This window comes from Kogia breviceps, chromosome 4 (assembly GCF_026419965.1).
Source record: "Kogia breviceps isolate mKogBre1 chromosome 4, mKogBre1 haplotype 1, whole genome shotgun sequence".
NCBI lineage: Eukaryota > Metazoa > Chordata > Mammalia > Artiodactyla > Physeteridae > Kogia > Kogia breviceps.
The window spans coordinates 35,295,440-35,300,400 of record NC_081313.1 but is presented as its reverse complement, the minus strand read 5'-3'; the positions used below and the strand labels follow the sequence as shown (position 1 = coordinate 35,300,400).

Sequence of the window (4,961 nt, the reverse complement as noted above, 5' to 3'; positions counted from 1 at the left end):
GTCTTCTTCCTGTAGTTCTGGAAGCAAAGTTGCAGGCTTAAGGTTATTACAGAAAGCAACAATACTTCATAAGAAACTAGTCGGTTTATAGAAGTGCTGAGTGTGGTGAGAGTTTAGAAGGACTCAACTGAGTGTGGAACATAAATAAAGAATACCCCCATTGCTATTTCTGCAATAGTCTTATGTAAGAGTGAAATAGCCCTCATACAAGGTGAAATTCCTTTTCCTACGGAATCAAATTTAGTTTTAGAGCATAAAAGCAAGTCATCTACAAACATTTTTGTAAAAGCATCAGAGTAAGACAACTCTATAAGTGAAAAAAGACTTTAAAAACATGGTTAAAGACCCGATTACAATGCAGTTGTCAAGGAAATTTGGCTATTTCTGTGACATACAACACTTTAAAATAATAACCAGAAATATGACTGAGAACATACCACAACATTTCAAGGTTCTAGAACGTTAGAAGGTTCTAGAAGGTTTATCATTACTTATTTGACAATATTTCTCATGTAATTTAACATACCAAATAAGGCTAATTAGTTTAATATCTCTCTTTGAGGTGTTCAGGGACCCTCTGAAACATTCCGAAGTTAACTAGAGGTCAAAAGAACATTTAGAATTTGATTTGAGGAAGTTTGTCAAAGATACCAAAAGGTTTTAAACGTTTGGCTAAGTAGGGTCATAGTCAGTGACAATAAAAGATTTCAAAGGCAAATACAGAAAGTTACAACAGATTGCTTAAGAGTTAGCAAAGAAACTTTACAAGCTATTTATCAAAAGAGATCAATATTTCAAGAAAACTTTTTTCTCTTAACAGAGTAAAAAACAAGTTCTAGTTTTGTAGTTTACTATCAAAATTCATTCACTTGATTAAATTCAGTCTATTCTTAGTCCATCCTGAGCACGCATAAAACTCTTTTTTCAGGGTTCCTTTTAAAATTTTTTAAAATTTCTTTTATTAAAATTTTTTTTCTGATCCATGCATCCTTTATTCCATCACCAACCACTGTGCTGCATCCAAGCAACAGTACACAAACTGGCAACCAACCGCAATTCGCCTGTACAACGATCTGAGGCTTACAGTACATTTAAGGCTTTTAAATTTGGAAAAAAAAATTTTTTAATAAAACCAAAGAACCCTCAAACCCAAACCCCCAACCAATCAAGCAGTGTAGCAGTTTTAAGCATCTTACACTTCTGATGCTTACTGGAGCAACTCCAGTGTGAAAACCCAAATAACTCCTAAACTAGAAAGATTAGTTTAATGAAATTTTAATTACATAAATTTTTCAAAGCATAAACTTGTAATTTTTTTGTCTTGGAAGTGTTATTAAATTTTTAATAGAAAACATAGGAATAAAAACATATTAACAGGGACTTCCCTGGTGGTGCAGTGGTTAAGAATCCGCCTGCCAATGCAGCAGACGCAGGTTCGAGCCCTGGTCCAGGAAGATCCCACATGCCGTGGAGCAGCTAAGCCCGTGCGCCACAACTGCTGATCCTGTGCTCTAGAGCCCGTGAGCCACAACTACTGAGCCCACATGCCACAACTACTGAAGCCTGTGCACTTAGAGCCCATGCTCTGCAACAAAGAGTATCCCCGCTCTCCACAACTAGAGAAAGCCTGTGTGCAGCAACGAAGACCCAACGTAGCCAAAAATAAATAAATAAATTTATTTAAAAAAAAAAAACAGTTTCCGGGCTTCCCTGGTGGCGCAGTGGTTGAGAATCCGCCGATGCAGGGGACACGAGTTCGTGTCCCGGTCCGGGAAGATTCCACGTGCCGCGGAGCGGCTGGGCCCGTGAGCCATGGCCACTGAGCCTGTGCGTCCGGAGCCTGTGCTCCGCAACGGGAGAGGCCACAACAGTGAGAGGCCCGCCTAGCAAAAAAATAAAGTAAAATAAAATAAAATAATTAAAAAAACCCAGTTTCCTTTTAAGAATATTCCAGAATATTCTTAAGAATATAATTTATAATAATTAAAAATATTATATTTATATGGTTCCAGTTGTTCACAACAGTTCCAGTAAATTACCCTTTAATTGGTTTGTTTGGGGGAAAGAGCAGCATGTTAACAAAAATTAACGAAGGAATTTTCATCACAATGGTTTCCAGTTACATTATCACAGTTTCAAAAGTGGATTGGACCCCTGAATCCAGTGGCTGAAAGAGAGCTGCAGGTCAAATACTGAGAACGTGGATGGAGAGAGGTTGGGTCCTGCATAAATGAATCCTACTGTGATGGATTAGGTAGAGAAAGGGGTGTGAACATCCATTTTACAGTACGAGAAAACGGTCCCCCCACTCAGGTCTCATTCCCATTCTGCAAAGCAATGAAGCTGGAAATCACAACTGTTCAGTTTAACATGTGTGAGTTGGTAGAACCTCTAGATACAAAAGACCAAGATGTCCTCAGCTCTTTGATCGATTAGGACGCCTGAAAAGCTGGGCACTTCCTCGTGATTATCACGCCATGACAGCTATCCAGTTAAAGGATGTGAAAACAGAGGGCTCTTGTAGATGAGATAAAATCAAGTCATCTTGAGGAATTACGAAGTTCGTGAGACATGAACTGTTTTAGTCTTTCTAGGTATTGTGCATAAAGCTCTATGTCATTATGTCTTGGACCCAGAGGGGCTCCACGGCCCGGGAACAGCTTTCATACATGGCCAGGCCATGGGAGAAATCGATGACCTCGTCCTTTGTACCGTGAATGACCAACACGGGAGAGGTGACTTTAGATATCTCGTCAATGCTGGGGAAAGCATCAAAGCACTATGTTTTCCTGGTATTGGGAAAAGCCACACGCAATCCAGGCATCAGAGGCGAACGGAGAGTTACGGCTGCACACTCATACCCGGAGGCCAAGTGTACAGTGGGGACGGTCCCAATGCTCTGACCGTACAGGATGATGTTCTCAGCACTTACGCCATCCAGGTGCGCCGCGCCTGCCACGTGGCGTCGATATGAGCGTAAAGGTTCTTCTCAGAGGGCTTGCCCGAGCTGAGGCGCCGTGGCCGGAGTAGTCGTAGGAGAAAATGTTGCAGTTGATGCGCGAGCGGAGGCCGATGTATCAAAAGGAGCTACACGCCTGGCCCAGGTCCACGGCACTGCCGAGGGAGAAGAGCTGCGTGTAGCAGCTGGAGGGCGCGCAGCGCACGAACATGCAGCCGAGCCGGTTGTCCCGGACAGTGCGCGAGACCTCGACGGCGTCCAGTTCGCGCCGCGAGTACTGCCAGTCGGCGCGCTAGCTCAGGTGCAGGCTGCAAGCGCCGGGCCCTGTGCTCTCCTCGGGCTGCTGCTGCGCTGGCTAGGCTGCTGCGCCGGCTGGGGGCCGCGCTGCTCGGGCAACAGCACCGTGTAGGTGGGCTCGGGCCGCAGGAAGGCCAGCTTGGCGGCGATGCGGCTCGGGCAGGGCGGGCGGAAGAGCCAGCACAGCTCTCCCGGCGAAAAGCCGTTCATGCTGACGTCCGGTTCGGGCATCGGGGCGGCCTCGAGCGGCCAAGCAAGGCGGCTGCAGCCCGTCGGCCCTGCGGCAGGAGGAGGAGGAGGAGGAGGAGGAGGAGGAGGAGGAGCGTAAGGAGAGGCGCAGGAAGGGCGAAGCGGGGCTGGCCTGGCCGGCGTGGCGCTTCGAGCCGCGGCGGGTCAGCTGCGGCCCGGGTGGTCTGGCGAGGCGCAGGCGGCCGGGGCCCGCGCGCAGCACAGAAAGCCGCGGGCCATGGCTGCGGCTGACACGCCGGCTCCAGCGCGCCGCCCCCAACCCCCCTCACGCCCGCCGCCGCCACTTTCGGGTTACCCAGGGTTCTTTTTTTTTAGATTTAAATTAATTTCCACAAACACGCCACTCCATAACACAATCTTCCAGTAAAGCAGAAAAGATATTTATTAATAGTCTGGAACATATTCTGTGTCTCGGTAATAAGAGGCTAAAAGTAGGTATACAAATTCCTTTAGCAATTAATATTCAGTATTTTCTTATTAAAAAATGATCTAGAGGGAATTCCCTGGCGGTCCAGTGGTTAAGACTCTGGCTTTCACTGCCATGGACCCGGGTTGGATCCCTGGTGGGGAAACCAAGATCCCACAAGCCGGGAAGCGAGGCCCCCCCCAAAAAACGATCTAGACATTCAATGAATTTCCATCATTTCACTTAATTTAGCAGAACTCTAAAGCTTCAAGTTACCAGATACCTGGAGAAACTGTTTTTAGGCAGATATAAAACATAATTATTTCTAAAGAGCACACCCCAAAACTTTTATTTATCTCTATTTCATTACTTATGAAAACATCATACCAAGTTAATTTTATTGTTGACCAATTTTATAACAGATAACATGAGCTTACTGATTTTCAGTAAACCTAGGTTTAGTATAGTATATTGTATAGTACAATAAAAGTACTTAATGTTGATGTCTCTAAGGATATGTCTATGTCAATTAAACCATCAACTTAATCTTATTTTTATTCATTAAAAATTAATCCTAGGGCTTCCCTGGTGGCGCAGTGGTTGGGGGTCCGCCTGCCGATGCAGGGGACACGGGTTCGTGCCCCGGTCCGGGAGGAGCCCACGTGCCGCGGAGCGGCTGGGCCCGTGAGCCATGGCCACTGAGCCTGCGCGTCCAGAGCCTGTGCTCCGCAGCGGGAGCGGCCACGGCAGTGAGAAGCCCGCATACTGCAAAAAAAATAATAATAATAATAATACTAGACCATGTGATTCTTTAAAAATTTTGGGCTAGTTTATGTTACATTTAGAAATATTTGATTCGTAAGTGCTTATTTTTAAGTCAGCAGAGCTCTTTAACAAATTAATTTCGATAACACCATCCGGAGGTAGACACATTATATTTATAACATACACACAGACATATAAATATCCAGAAAGACACAGAGATCTCATAGTTTTCCTGCTTGAGTTTAAATTTTTATTTATTTACTTATTTATTATTTTTGGCTGTGT

The 4,961-nt window shown here is 45.1% G+C and overlaps 1 pseudogene; it reads right to left on the bottom strand.

Annotated features, from left to right (window-relative positions):
- Nucleotides 1-2,540: 2,540 nt before the first annotated feature.
- LOC131755662 (alpha/beta hydrolase domain-containing protein 17C-like) lies at nucleotides 2,541-3,487 on the bottom strand (annotated as a pseudogene).
- Between the last annotated feature and the right edge of the window lie 1,474 nt (nucleotides 3,488-4,961).